General features: G+C 39.1%; 1 protein-coding gene across 1 annotated transcript in view; it reads left to right on the top strand.

The window, feature by feature from the left end:
• The first annotated feature begins 5,385 nt into the window (after positions 1 to 5,385).
• The window catches only part of cdhr1a (cadherin-related family member 1a), a 99,255-nt gene continuing 87,831 nt past the window's right edge, over positions 5,386 to 16,809 (top strand). The window contains exon 1 of the mRNA XM_057342850.1: positions 5,386 to 5,490. The gene's annotated coding sequence lies outside the window, so the exon portion shown is untranslated. The remainder of the gene's footprint in view (positions 5,491 to 16,809) is intronic.

Here is a 16,809-nt window from a genome sequence, read left to right as displayed (position 1 = left end):
AGGGGAATGAGCTCGTGAAGTGATTACGAGAAAGGGTGGCAGTCATTCAGATCCCCGAGATGACAGCGCATTCGGAGTGAAAGTGCCCGACTGGCATTAATCCCGGGAAAATCGCCGGCCTCCAGGAATGCATTGTGGGCCTGATAAGATGGTTGCTGTAATATGCACTTAATCTGCAGGTCTCCAATGAGCCTGCTTGTATTACCAAACTAGAGGGAGCCATTGTTGAGGGGCCTTAAATGGGATGCTTCTAGTATATTTTAATGCAAAACCTGCCTAGATCGCACTGCGCCTCATCTGCATTAAAGCTATAAAATCTCACTCTCCTATAAAACGTTTAACTCCGCTATAAAAACTCCTCCAAGTCGCTCAGCAGCAAAATACATACGTAACATAAATAAATAAGAGCATTCACTGTAATTCAATGTACTAATTTAAAATTCATCTCATTTATAAAATTCAATGCATTGCTCTTTTGTTTTCACTATACCACTGAGCCTGTTGAATGTGAAACAGCGGGAGTACACAGACACACACTATAGCCGACTCTGCGTGCCAAAACGGAAGGTGTATGTGGCCAAAAGCTGAATGTGTCCAGTCAGCACGTTGTCAGAGCGGAGTTGACGGTGCCCCTTTCCTTCTGTCATTAGGCCTTTTAGGGGTGAATATGTGGCTGTTTTGAGCAGGAGGAGCACGCTCAATGCCTGTTATTATCAGTTTTATCCTGACAACACATTGGTCTTTTACTTTCACCAGGAGATGGAAAGATGTCTTTTCAGAGGCCCCACCTGAAAAGGAGCCATTGACCGAAGGTCATTTTCTTCAGAGCTGAATTCTAGTGACTTTATGTTCACGCATGTATTATTTTAACCTATTTTTACAGGTTTGTTTTAATATAGTATACAGTATATAACATTCTAGAAGTATTTAGCGTTATTATAACATTTTGGTAACACTTTACAATAAAACTGTGTTTGTATAACTTTAGTTATTGCATTAGTTAACATGAACTATAAGAATGAACAATAAAAGGTATACATGTATCTGTTAGTTAGTTAATGCTCAATGAACTAACACGAAGAATTACATTGCCATTAACTAACGTTAAAGGAGTAGTTCACCCCAAAATGAAAAATTCTGCCATCATTTACTCACCCTCTTGTCATTTCAAACGTATGACTTCCTTTCTTCTGCAGAACACAAAAGAAGATATTTTGAAGAATGTTGGTCACAGAAAACTGTCGGTCCCCATTGACTTGCATTGGTTTTGTGTCCATACAATAAAAGTGAATAGGGACCAACATTCTTCAAAATAGCTTCTTTTGTGTACTGCAGAAGAAAGAAAGTTATACAGGTTTAAAAAGACAAGAAGGTGAGTAAATGATGATTTTCATTTTGAGATGAACAAAACTTATAAACGTTGTTCATTATTAGTGCATTAACTGATGTTACCATTTGTGACTTTTCATCTGTTTTCATCTTGTAGAGATAAAACATACCAGAACAGGTGTTGGGAGCTACCCTCTGCCATAAACGCTTTAATTGAGCTAGTTGATGATTGATTTTCATGCTTCACTGCTGGTTCTATTGGTCCATGCCATATAAATGTTGATTAAAAAATAAATATCACATACCTCCCGCTGTCATTTAAGCACCTGACTGGTTAGAGGGTTTGGCAATATCAGCCCACTGAAAACCTGAAAATTCTGTCCACCTGTGACACAAGTATGACACTTTTATCCAGAGCAACATTGAACATATTTAAAGTAAATCGTTTATCACCATGTGGTTTCCCTGGGTGTCGAACCCATGAGCTCCACACTATTCATGCAACGCTCTGTCAACTGAGATGCGGGAACACCAAGCACCGCCAGAAAAATCCTCCTTCACCTTGCGGAAATCTGGCTTCTGATGTTAACACGTGGTGTGGATATATTGCTCCTCAGATTATTAATGATAGCGGGCCAGAATGGGCTATGTGATGGGGGACCCAGGTGAGCTCCAGGAGAGTCAGCACACCACACCCTGGGGTCCCACAAATATCACCCTTGTAATTTCATGCCTCTGATTATTATTGCACACTGTAGCTCTGAGCACTGCTCCTCCACCCATTCTCTTTTCTTCCCCAGCTGAGCTACTGTTTTAACAGGACAAGCCCACCTCCTGCTTCGCTCTCACATGCGCACGCAAATATGGGCACGATCAACTACTGTATTCACTGACTCCCTCTCTTTATCTCTGAAGCGCAAGCACACAAATACTCACACACACTTTAATCTTTATTTTTTAATGTTTTGCCTCCCTGGACCAGTCATGAGCCTTCTCATTTCTTCTTCGCTCATTTTCTGTTAATTCGCTACCATCTGCCTCAGCATCTGTTTGAGGAACCAGAAAAACTGTCTGCCGTGATGCAAAAAGTCTCAGCTTTTTCTTTCTCTTGTTTCGCTCGTATCTCTCTCTCTCTCTTTCTCTCTCATTTACATGCCAACCCTCTTCGCTCTTTGTTCGGGGTCCGTGCTCCACCCCTTTCACCCGATCTTTTTTAGCATAATCTCATCTGACGCCTTTTTTGCGCCCTAACTCTATCGGCCAGTGAGTAAACCCGTGGCCTTCTTCCTCTGTTGGCCTCAGAGGGAAAGGACAGAAGAGGGAGTCATATCCTTTCCATGTCCGACCGCTTACTTAATATCCACAGTCAACAGGAGAGCACAAAGGATTTTAAAAAGTGCAATTGTAATGCCCAGACAATGGCACAAGGCTTTCACAAGGTCCTCAAAACATCTCCCTTCCCCCGAAGGCCCCCCTTCCGAATCCCCCGGCCTCCTCCCTGCATCTTTGAGGCTCGCCGACAATAGCGGCAGGCCTGCTGCAGAGCAGAACCCGGGCCCGGCATCACCCCCAGCCAACCTGCCGATTACAGGCATTCTTTGTGAGGGCCAGGGTTGCTGCGGTCCCCTCTTAGGAAGAGGCCGTGGAGGAGGCTGTGCTGTGCCTCAGGCTTCATTCTTCTCTGTTTAGAGAAGTTATTGTGTTCCCCCTGTTTGACTGACACGGAACCCATCATAATCTCCTCCCCGCAGGGACTTGCGCCAGTTGTCTAGCAGACCTTACAAACTGTTTCGACCCCACATCCTCTATTCCGTGCCGCATTAGTGTCATTTAATTAATTCCGCCTTGCATTTCATCTTCACTTACATCTCCCCATGGTGTCTTGGTAAAATACACAACATTTTAATATGTATAAATAAATGGAATGAAAATGTTTTCAGAAGGAAATGGTGTGGTATGCATGGACTTGTAAATAAATGTAATTATCACAAGTGCAACGTCGTTTTAATTAAATTGCAGCGATAAATTGTGTTGTGTCTCCTCTGAGGGCCGGCATGAGCTCCGGGGTATGAATGGCGGTGGCCTCATTATTTTATGCATATTTTGAACTCTTCAAATAAATTATAATCTATAACCTATTAAGATTAGGATTATTTGTTATACGTAGTGATGCTGACCAACCATTTCTATACGATCCTCTTGGCTTTGGATAATAACTCTAATGGAGTGGATGCATTTGGCCTAAGGTGCAAGTGCATGGCATTCATTTCCCATAATGCCTCCCTTGCTCTCCCTCTTTCTCTCTATTTCTCCACAGGGAACACTTTGCTGATAAGTTGCTACATTACATACTAACTTTTCGGCAATAGCTCTGCATTTGACTCCTTTATGGTCCAAGTCCTAATGGTTACCCCCGGGCTCTGCCTCTGGCAGTCATGTCACAAATAAATAGAGGCTGACACAGTCATTTACTTAAATCTTCTCTCTGCTTTTGCACCATTTTCCCTTGGAGATTACTGCTGGAACAACAGTTATTTGAAATGTCACTGATTCATTCCTTGAGGCCATAGACAAATGAACATTATAAATCTATTAACACCTATAAATATTTAAAAAATTGCATTTATCTATTTAAATTTCACTGCGCTTTTTTGATAAGTTAAAGTCCTATTCCCAGACCATTGGAAGATGTTGCTGTGAGCAGCTTTTGTGTATTCATGTATTTACTTTATTAATTGTAGCTTTTCAAACCATCAACATGTTAAAATTTATTGTGCTCCTGTGGTCCATTGTAACCGTATAACAAGCCTTTGTTGATGTCTGAGTGTGAGGTCATCTTCTTTAACCACACTGCAGCTCCTTTGATGTTTCAGTATCCGTGGTGATGAGGGGATCTGCTGTGGTGACACTGGAGTTGCCACGGGGACTTTGTTTGTGTTTAATTTCCAAGCTGGCTATTGTTTAGCGTGGCCGTTTCTACAGAGGAGGGGGATCTGAGGCCGCTGTTACAAAAAGTCGTTCTACATGACCTCCTGTAACCTTTCATCTGCCCTCTGTGGCATCCCAACATCCCTTTCGACTGCCTTGGCTGATGAAGATATTTTCGCATGCACACACAGAACATCAAATAGGTGAAGTGGATTTAAGCATAGATAGAAATCAGTGTGCATGTCCAAATCCTCAACCTCTAGCAGTAATAAAGACCACTAAAGGATCAGGCGCCATCCCAAGTTAAATGTAATACATGGGTCAAATAAATTGCTCGTAGCCTTTAAGTCTTTACATCAGACTACTTTTATTCCACAGAATTAAAGTGCAACCAGTCGTATTCCACTATAGCTTGATGTCCACTTAAAATATGACGATATAATGATATTGCTCACAGTATCAATCTATTCCATCTGATTGCCTTTTTGATATGGGCTCAAAATCCATCTAGGAATAATAGCACCATCTCCCTCTTTATATTGCATGTATTTGTTACCTTTAGCCCAGTAGCAATAAATTCAATCTAGTCTTTTGGATTTGGACCACTGACCACTAGGAGCTGGTCACAGTGAGCTGCCACAGACCACTTTACCTCCACCACAAACCAATGACAGCACCATAACACACACACACATACATCTTCATTCCACGCACACACCTTTTTGAGTTAAACATTTTATTAGATAACATTTATGAAATCAATATTAATATTCAAAAAGTTTTTAAGGGTCAGTGCAAACTTTCTGCTTTGCCCACATTTTCATTTCATATTTTTCACATTAGTTTTACTGATAGTAAGATTTCTTAATAGTAACTACTAAGAACTTTTACGCAACAGGTCCACATAGCAACTTGAACCGGAAATCCTTGACAAAACTGATCGACTTACCATGGTAATCATGACTATTGACATTTTTTATGACAGGTAATTTGCAAGTTGTACAGCAGTAATAATTGTGGCAATCTTGATTTGTTTGACTCACTTAACCATTGACGCTCTAAACATTGTGTACATACTGCGCGTCGTAATCTACAAACTCGCGGACAAGAGCTAAAGGAGCGCACCATTTGACATCAGACGCATGGCGCGAGAGCGTGCGTAAACACATGACCGTGCAGGCGGAGCTACGACAGCGTCAAACACTTCTTCACGTTTCTACAAGCAAACATCAAGTGAGTAAATGATCTAGCCTATTACTGTGATCATTGTTTAATATGTCTTCTGGGAACGCCGTCTCTGAGTATCTCACTCATTCGTTTCTAAACTTCGCGACATATTGTTTCCTCCGAGTACAAACATTCAGAAATTAAATTACTTATGAGTGATTACTGTCTTTTATTACTGTTCCCACGCGAGCTGTTAATGGAGCCCAGATGGCATGTAAAGCCACTGTAAGGAGAAAGAGAAATAAGATATATGCCTATGTTTAAGTTTCCTTTTGCCTTGTGAAAGCATCACCTTTGCGGACATAGGCGTATGCCTTGCTCTGACTTAATAGAAACCATAACAGAAATTTGATTAGGAATTGCATTTGTTTAATGTAAACTATGGACTCTATACAAAGGAGTCTATACTTGTTGTTCTCCTGAAGAATTTTGTGATGGGTTTAATGGTAAACAACTTGTGGTTCATAGTGGTTTTGCAGAGCACAAAGGAAGATATTTTGAAAAATGTTCGTAACAGAACAGCACCCCAGTGACCAATGCAAGTGAATGGGGGGCTGTTAACAACATTCAATGTTCTTCAAAATATCTTATTTTGTGTTGTGCGGAAGAAAGAAAGTCATACAGGTTTGAAATGACAAGAGGGTGAGTAAATGATGGCCAAATTTTCATTTTGAAGGTGAACTACTCTTTTATAGCTCAGTGCACTTTTTTGAGGAATTACTTTAGATCTAATCATGAGGCCTAGACAGAAGAGCCGTATAGCCACATGCAACAGGCCAAAGCTGAGTGGCGCACCAGACTGTGCCTTTGCAGTCTTCGCTGGAAATGTTTTAAACAAACTAGCACAGTAATTAGAGTGCTTGGGTTGTGAATGAAAAATTCAGTGACTCCCATGACAGTGATGTATTCTACATTGATCATCCTCTGTAATTTTGACTTGCTAATTAATCAACTTTATTTATGCAGTAAGGGGAAAAATTCCTAATGAGCGAAATGCCTCAGCAATCCAGACACGCTCAATCATATAAACTTTTGGGAGTATGCTAAATATGTACATTCTTTTACATAGGATAATGAAGAAGTTTTAAAACCGGTGTATGCATTGTGGAGAATCTGAAAGAGCTTAAAGTACTCTTGAGAGTATTGACAATAAACTGATTTGTTTTATAACAATAATTTAGCTTTTTAATCATTTAAGCTTGATTAAAGGGTCACTTTTTTTTGAAGAACGTAGCACATGTTAGATAGCTTTGCAGTGATCACTAGCCAGGTATGATAGGTTGTGTCAGATTTGCAAAGGGTAACCATTTCTTGATCTAGCACAAGTTTAGCTACTATTCCACAGAGTTAAATGTATTTTAGAAAATGTCTATCACTTAAATTCATTAGACCCTCAAATGGCCTCACGTTGTACTCCAGAACAAAAAAATATGCACACCCTCTACCCAAGGATCTTTGCATTGGCCGGCTCACTGTATTTTATGCAGTTTCTCTTGTGTTCATTTGCATTTTTATGCAAGGTTACACACAGGGGCTCGATTACCGTCGTGAATAGATTAAGGAAACTATCAATCACATCTCTTGTCGGACACAATGAATCAGACACACGGCTTTACCTTAACACTGGAGGTGTGGACTGAAAACTGTCTATTCAGAGAAAGATGACCTCTCTTGTGATTTGACTTATGTCTTGCAAGGTCAGGATTTTGTGGGGTACTTTTTAAAAAGTTATTGTCAATGTCTAGACTAGCCAATCATAATAGCATTTTGCACTCCATGTCACCTGTTATTTTATTTTCCAGATGCGCTTGCTTTGTAAGGTGTTCACACAAACAACCTGAATAGAGAGTCTATGCTTCTCAGTGAAAATACGTGCGTTACTTTTCTGAGGCGAGGAGGACTTAAAACTTCAAGCTAATGATAACAAATGACAGCTAATGAGTTGTCCAAACATAACAAATGAAAAGAATTAAAGGCTTAGAAGCACCACTGTTTCATTAAAATGCAATAAGGAGAGGAAAGATTAGGTTTATGGATGAGTGAGGATTTTTATTGTGCAGGTTTGGTTTGGAAATGGAAATTCACAAACAAGGGCACAGTTGTGTTTGGTTAGCTGATTGGATGCAATTTTAGTCTGCCTCCCTAGTTTGGCATATGAGGATGCCCATACAGTTTGCACAATTTCTATCTTGTGTTTTAGGTAGACTTGCTGCTTAGTAAATGTTTCTTTGTGCTTCTTAAAAGTCTTTGTGCTCGACACCGTGCACAATATCATTTATCTTTATGATTGTATTCCTTGAGTAGCAGTTTTCTTAACAATAATCAATATTGAAGTCGCCATTGGCCAAAGCGAGCAGAAGAGCACAGCTGTATGAAGAATGGGGAGGTGAGGGAATTCTTCCACTGAATTGACCTTGTCAGTGTAACAGTGCTGTTCAAGTTTGGCCCTGAGCATTCAAACATGCTCTCAATCACCCCTGGAACCCGGCAGTCCACACTTGGCTGCAGTAGTAGCCCTTTGCTATGATCTCAATTTGTATGTTGTCTCGGGCTGTTACGACTTGACGTGGTAAAATGAATGGATTGATCTATCGTTTGAGTATATCTCCTTCCTGGAGGCGGGATAAGTTGTTTTCGCAAACTTGTGTGAAGAATAAATAATTGGAACGAGAAAGATCACTGAATGTCCCAAGGTCGGAGATTGTACTTGGGTTAAACTAGAATCATTTAGAGAAGAGTCATAAGGATGACAATGCTTTTATTATTGGGCTGTTTTTGTTGTTAATCCTAACAGGCAAATTATTTTCTTGTTTTTGAATAATTTAGTTAGCGTTGTTCTCAGCACACTAGATTATTATTCAGTTTTGCTCTATTTACTCTATTTGCATAAACTGAATTTACATTGATGTATTTTGTATGTTTTTCACATTGCCAGCCCGGCTCATTTGTGTAATTTTGTTTTTATTCCACCGCATCTCTGCGTACCGTATAGCCTGCTCTGTTTTGACTCTTGACGGCATTACATCTGTTAATGAGCTCGCATATTCTGAACGCCGCTGCGAATTACTTTGCATGTTTTTAGAATGCCCAGCACAGAATGGGTGCTGTGTGCTTTCCATCTTCTTGCAGTCTCCTAGAGAGAGTGGAGAATTACACTTATGTTTACTGCAGAAAAGGAGGCGTGCTCACAATTAGATGGCAATAGAGAACCCAGCAGTCCACTAGACTTCATGCCAGGATTTACAGAATGAATACATTCAGCCATCACAGTGTCAAAAGCTTCATTTGTTTTTAGCTCAGTGTGATAGGTCAACATTGGAAAGCTGTAAATACTGTTGTGTAGCTCAACATAATGGAGAATTACTATTCATAATCCTATAGGCAAATACACATCTTTTGAAGATTACTGTGTTTATAGATTATATGAGATTACTATACTGTACTATAGTGTACGTGCTAAAGATCAGTGGTTCTCTTAAGGATGGTGGATCAGTGGTTTTGCGAAAAGGGATAGTTCACCCAAAAAAGAAAATTCTGTCATAATTTACTCACCTTCGAGTTGTTCTAAATCTGTATACATTTCTTTGTTTGGTCGAACACCTAGAAAGATATTTTGATGAATGCTTGTAACCAAACAGTTCTTGGACCCCATTGACTACCATAGTAGGAAAAATGACAATGATAGTCAAAACTGTCCCTGTTTGCTGTCCTACATTCTTCAAAATATCTTCTTTTCTGTTGAACAGAACAAAAAAATATCAAGTATTTTTTCCTACTGTAGTCAATGGGGTCCAAGAACTGTTTGGTTATAAGCATTCTTCCAAATATCGTTCTCTGTGTTCAACCAAACAAAGAAATTTATATAGATTTGGAACAACTCGAATGTGAATAAATGATGATTTTCATTTTTGGTTGAACCATCCCTTAAATGAATTATTAAAACATTGATCTCAGCATCTATAATAATTGAATACAATAGCACAATCCAATTAATCCAATAGCACTTACTCCGTGATTGTTATTGTACGTTTAGCGTTTAGTTTTAATATTTATATCATTTTTCCCTGCCAGAACAGAACCAGAACCTCTCTGACCTACAGTTGAGAATCACCACGATATATACTGTATAACATCTGAGTGTTAAGAGAAATTCATATGTGTGTGTTTTTGTGTGCGTGAGAGAGAGGAAGAGAGAAGCAATATCAGCAGTCACTAAATCATCCTGTAATCAGCTCTCTGTGTAGATCCATCCATGCATGTTGAGAGCGGAGTCTTAGTGCGGCCTGCCTCCGAACGCAATCCCCCCTCGCCACCTCCCCGTCAGCCGACCCCATCTGTAGCCCATCTCCTTCTGCATTATCTGGAACCTATAAAACTCCAGAGCGGCACAAAAGAGTTAATGATTCCTTTTGTTTTGTGGAGGGGGGGACGGCACACGAACAAATGACAACAACAGATCCATCAAACTTAGCGGCGCTGGGCATATCAGCACTTTCTCTTCACCGCTGAAGTGCACATATTGCACGCTGGCCCCCCCAGGAGTGGCAAGCAGACCGCAGGGACAGGGCGGCCCTTCGGTGGCCAGCCAGGACTTGATAAATGACTGGAGCAAACTTCCCTGTCGCCAGCCGGAGAGGAGCTCCCCTGCAGTGAGCTACATCGTCCTAACAGCATTATTCTTTGTATGCTGTTTGTCGATAAAGCCACCCCCCTATGATTGGCGTGGTAACATGGGCAGGTTAATTGGAAGGCTGAACTGTGAAATGGCACGGGAAGTGCACAGATATTGTCCCCACACCATAACATATGAAGAGTGTGTATCTGTCTATCGATTACATGCCGGGTTCACGGCTTCACTGTAAGCCACAGATGATTGGAGATGGGTGATAAATGTATGCAGGGACAAATGTATGGACGGTTTTTTAGGGTGCTTGTAACAATGAGTGAGGGAAGTGGTGGGAACTTTGAAGCTTTTGTAGTACTTTTCACCTTTCCAAATCCCAAACATGAAGGGTGAGTTACAATAATGATTTATCGCAAAAATAAAAATTCAGTAATATGGAGAGGTTTTCGAAGGACAGCAAAGCAGTGATCTATTATATTTATTACACATTTTATGTACGTACAATGTAAAACTTTGCTGTAATTTTGCAGCAGGTTTGCCAGTAACTTACTGTAGATTTGATTACTACTTAATATTTTCCTATTAGTAGACTACTGTTTTTAATTTAAAGTTAAACTACTATAATCAAAATTAAAACACTGACTTCTGAGATTCAAAATGAGCAAGAAGAGACTTGTCTCATTACTGGCATCACACTGAAAAATTACATTCTTCCGAAGCATTTTTGTTTTGTTTTCTAGTAAAAATATTTAAAACTTCATAAATTATGTGGATAGAGATATTTAGTCTTGTTTTATGACAGAAAACAAACAAACCTGCTGCAAAACTATACAGCAAAGTTTTACAGTGTATGTATGTGGGTCAAAGACTATAAGAAATGTACAAAAGTGATTTTATGTCCATAAAAGCACATTAAATTTAAGTAAAATGTCTACTTTATGGTTTCAACTAAGTTTTTGGAGAATAAAATGTCAAAATTTGGTTGAAATGATGTTACATTGTCATTTAGTGTAACACAATATTTATGTACAAATTCAAACAACGTGCTTATTCTGACTTGTATATATTAAAATATATAAAAGAATAAGGGAGCATATTACATTTTATTGTGCTTTAAATGAGTAAAAAATTCTTATTGACAAATGGGCAAAACCTAGGACAGTGGCAAATTTTAAAAAATGTAGAATTACAACTAATTAGCATTTGGGGTGAAAGTAATTAGTCTTTTAACATTTAGCATTTGTTACACTGAATGACATTTTAGTGGGCGTCTTCTGTAAATCAGGGAAAGATGTATGATATTTATTTTTTTATTATATATATATATATATATAACCTGTAAAATTAAATATATATGTATTATTTATATAGAATATATGTATTATTTATATAAAAACATTACAATCACAAAATTCATAATCACAATACCACATCATATAAATTATCTCAATGTCCACTTACTTTTTTTAAGCCATGACTTGAGTGTAATTTTAAAAGTACAAAATCTTATACACTCTCTAATATAATTAAATGTTTCCGCTGTTCTGACTGAAAAAGCTGATTTTTTTAATTCAAGCAGTCGCTTCTTAGTAATGTCACAAGTGTCTCTTCTTGAGTTTCAGTTCAAATCTCGACCGTGTCACACACCATTGTTAGATCTTTTTTTAACAACAAATAGTCTGAGCTATTTATCTTCAATAATTGCATAGCTCCATATTGTTATTGTACACACCAACAATTGTCTAGGTTTTATGACAAAAGTAAGTTGGAATGCAACACAAATGACAACTCCACTGGGATTCCTAAACAATAAATCGGCAATAAAATTAAGGACAAGTTCTCAATTATAGCATCGTTAGCATTTGGACAGTGCTAAAAAAGCATCTTCTCAAAGGTTGAACTGCATTTTGGAACAGCAGTAGTGTCAAAGAGTCATGGCAATGTTTATTGTCTGGGCTCTTAGCTCTAGTAGCTCTCTTTAGACTGTGATCCCTTGCATCAGGAGGCCTTTTGATCAGAGGGCCATGCCTAACATCAGATGCAGGACACTTGATACCAGACAGAGGAGGTAATATAACACAACGTCCTCCTCTAGAACTTTTGCTCTCTGTCTTGCGTGTCTGGCCACCCTGCTCCCTGATGCTATCAGCAAGAGAAAAGACTGACAGTAGCTCATTGCCACAGGATAGGACGTACGCTTTTTACAAAGCCTGACAGGGGTCAGGTATTTAATTGCTGTGCATTTTTCCCTAGAGAATTTCACAGAGAGTGTGTGTATTTTTGAGCAGATACATTCATGTAATTTTGCTCATGTCTGCTTGACTTTTGAGTGTACATTTTCATGTGTATGGCTGATCGGGTTTGTTTGTTTACCTTCCTTAACTTGTCTATCTGTTACCGAAGTTATCTCTCTCTTCACATAAATGAAGCATTACGTGGTCAAAGTGCAGCCATTACTTCAATTACCGCCCCATCATTCCAGGTAGTGTCATGATTCATTGTTTGGGTATCAGGATTTTCATTAGTCCGATTCCTTAGCCCAGATATATAGCTTATTAATTTTGAAATTAATTGAAAACGCAAAGTGACATTTTACAAGAAATGTTTAGCACGGCATGAAATATTACTTTGCTAAATTTGATGCAAGGTACTTGGGTGCATATCCTTGACTTGTGAAAAGTGAACTGCTTTTTTTATTAAGTATTCCGTGATTGGTCAAAGTCACTATTAGAAATGCTATTATGGCTCGTTGGCCACATTTGAAGGGCACTTTATTTCGAAAAAGACAGGTTATATGGTCGACAGGCCCTGCATTCCGTGCCATACATTTTTCAAGTTAATATCAAATATGTCTTTTTAGATGTTCACAGTGGGGCGACAGAAAAAACAGCTGAGTATGGTCTTGACTTTGCCGACGCAACTTCTGTCGCCTTTATACTTTAGCACATAGTCAGATATCATCAGCAGGACAACAATTAAAGCATCTTGCGGTAGCCTCGAGATCCATGTGTCCGCTCCGTCTCCCGTGGTCCGTCTCCGCACGAGCCTCTGTGAATGGATGGAAGGCCCCAGCAGGCAGTGTTTTGGCCGCCTCCGCGCTTCCTGTGCCTCCTGGGGCTGGGTGAGTCTGCCTCTTCTCTGGGTGGATGGAAAGATAAGACTGTCCCTCACTGCACGGCACCGGGGTCCAGATTGCTATACTGGGACAGTCTGGAGGTGGGCTATGGCACTCCAATTCATCTCCCGCTGTAGCTCACCGACGAGAGCGCCTAGTGCCCACTTCTCATCTGTGGGAGCACTCAGGAAGATGGATTGGTTGGCCGGACCATCAGAGGAGGCAAAGCGTGTGGCTAAGAGCCTATGTAGCACGTGGCTGCTCTCATATGCAAGTTTGATGAAAGACATTCACAAACTGAGTCTGGGGAGCTTCTTCTATATCAGATGTCTCTGAGTGGCCTGCACTTTGGAGATGGCAATTGTATGAAAGCGACACAGTCAGGTAATGGCAATTCATCACCTGGTTTTTACTTTTGTGACTATCTGGAGTACTTCCAGCGCATTGGCTAGTTTTGCTAGATCTTTGTAATGCCTACTGCAGAAATGATGATGATGATGCTTTAAGACGACGTCCCACCTTGCTTGAACTGGTGCTCATAATTACATGGGCATGTCCAGAAAGGCAGACTAAATTACACAGATATAAGATGAGGTGCTATCAGTAATATTCTTATGATGTTCCTATTAATCAGCTTGGCTGGTTTTTATCACAGCCCGCCCTGCCCACTGCTGGCCAGGCAATAATCAGAAATACATGAAGAATTTCTAGTAGAGCCAAGACCCAGCTTTGTCTTATTACGGAATAAACCTTGTGGAAAATATCGGTTCATCCCCAGAAGCGGCTACAAATTGGTCCTGCGCGACACGCTCGGAATTTCCGCCGCATTCCATGACCTAAAACAAAAATGACATGAACATTGACAAATTTGACAAAGAAATTTGTGCAAAAAACAACCTCTATTTGGTCAGCCAAGCAGCAAATATGTCGGATGATATGCTTTATTAAGCAATCCATTTTTCAGCAATAGCTGTGCCATCTGCAAAGGTTAGCGTGCATCAGGCTACAGAAATTTCATCTGCCTCTGTGGGCCTCGGCAAACACTCCGGCACATTTTTCATGTACATACAATTTTGGATGCAAATAGAATACTTGATGAAAGGGATGACCTTCTGAAGTGACTCCTTGGCAGTACGGTAGGACGGAACAGGCAGCAGGAACAGAATGAGTTACTGCCTTGGCTGATCCAGCAGCACTGTAATATATGACTACTGTTCACACACAGAGTGAAAGCTCACCCCAACCCCCCCCCACACACACACTGCTACGTCTCGTTTTGCTTTGCCTGACCAAAGAAACTTGGCAGAACTTGGAGATGGTATTCTTTTAAAATATGCCTTAAAGGTATTTCATATGTTCTTGTTTGTTTATAAGCAAAAACTAAATAACTAAAACTGTTTAAAGGGCTAGTTCTCCCAAAAATAAACAAACATTATTTTTTTCACACTTATGTCATTCCTAACCTGTATGACCTTCTTTCTTCTGTAGAACACAAACATGTATATTTCAAATAACGTTGGTATCCAAACAACAATAGACCTCATTGATTTCCTTTGTATGGGCACAAAACCACTGTGACATTTCTCAAAATATCTTCTTTTGTGTTCTACAGAAGAAAGTCATAGCTTTTGATCCACATGATAGTGAATAAATAATGACAGAATTTCTTTGGGCATACTATCTCATTTGTTTGTCCTATACAGTCTTGAGACTAAATATCAGGTATGAAAATCCACATTTGCTCACTATTTATAAAATATTGATTTTTCCCCTAAAATATGTTATTGTTTTGTTTTAAGTTTGTTACCTCAGATGTTTCTGCAGTAGAATTTCAAAGTTGATCTCAACAATGTCTCAAACTGTGCTGAGATTTCTGAGAAGTAAACATTCGACAGTCAAACATTCTCAAGATATTTTTAACATAATCTGAGCTATTCAACACTGTCATTTTCGTGGGTTGCTTCCATTTAAATTGTACTTTTTACTGTGTGTCAACAATTGACTAATATATCTGGGTAGTTGAAAAAATATACCGTCATGTCCTCTGGTGTGACACAGCAAAAAATAGAAAACATACTGTTAATAATATATTATTTATATTTGTAATATAATATAGCATTAGAGAGATTTATCTTCATTGTTAGTTTTCTTTTCATTTTTGCTGTCACACCATGGGACACATTTACACATTTATTTGAAAACTACCCATATATTTATGTATTTTGGTACTTAAATGAGAATTCAGTTAAAGGCATAGTTTACATTAATTTTATTTTCATCGTTTCATTACCTTTATGTCATCCCAAACTTTCTTCTGCAGAAAACAAAAGAAGATTTTTTGAAGACTGTTGCTAACCAAACAACATTGCCTGCCATCGACTTCCATTGTATGGACGCAAAACATTTCTCAAAATATCTTCTTTTGTATTCCACAGAAGAAAGAGTCATATACAGGTTTTAAACAACGTGGCCGTGAATAAATGATAACTTAATTTAACTTAATAACGATAATTTTTTTCGTGATCTTTTTAGGTCTCATTGGTCATGAAAAAACAACTTAAAATTATATTTTTACAATTAGTTATTACTTAATCAAAACAATCTAACTGCATTCTGATTGATATTACTTGGAATGCACAATAAGAAAACACGATTCTTGAGATATCTGTTTTTGCAAATGAACTCTTCAAATATTTCTGACCTTTTATTGGTTGCCTAATCTAAGTGAAGTATTTTTTTGTGTGAAGTCTCCAATGATTTTGTCACCATGTAAGCAACGTTCTACTCGCTTTGTCTTTGTTGTCGGTGGTTTAACAAATGGACAGTCAGACAGCTAGTGTTCCACTTACTCAGAGACGTTGGTCTCATCTGTATTGTGGCTGGCAGCACAGTCATCTTCATTCTCTTTGTCCTTACTGAGGAAGGTGATCTATCAGACCACAGACATCATGGTGAATCTAGCTGGCCTCTGCCTTCTCCCATTTGAATTGAACACACACTGCTTTAGTGCTCGGCAAGCGTTCCTCTAACCAGGACAGGATTGAGAAGGAGTGAGCTGTCCTTGGCTTGTATTACTGTCCCAATATGATTGAGTTCCTTAGCCGGAATTGAAGAAAGGATGAAAATTGAGGACTTGACTTTCTGCGTTTCAGTAGGAATCAGTAATGTCATTTCCATCTAGGTCATTTCGCATGATTTTTTGATATTATAAGTAGTGTAGAATTTCATTAAAACTTTATGAATTTGTTTTAGGCTGACATTACAAATACAATTAGTTTTCCAAATGTATATGTAGTCCCTAATGCGAGCGCATTAGGATGTCATTTTATATCAGCAACTTCATTATTGTTTTTGTTGTTGTAATTTAAGATATTTACAAAACAGTTAGGCTACAGTAAGCTCCAGGGAAGGTTGAATGCTGTTTTGTACAGTATTGTGAGGCATATGTTCTGCATTGATCAACCATGTAGGTTTTGGTTTTGTTTGTCGTCTGACTCAGGTGTGCGGGGATGATCACGGCACGATAATTCAAATGACTTCGAAGTTCCTGCTTCGATGACTTTGTCCCGCGGAGGGACGTGACTTT

This window comes from Triplophysa rosa, linkage group LG9, assembly GCF_024868665.1.
Source record: "Triplophysa rosa linkage group LG9, Trosa_1v2, whole genome shotgun sequence".
Taxonomy (NCBI): Eukaryota; Metazoa; Chordata; class Actinopteri; order Cypriniformes; family Nemacheilidae; genus Triplophysa; species Triplophysa rosa.
This window is presented reverse-complemented; position numbering and strand designations above follow the sequence as displayed.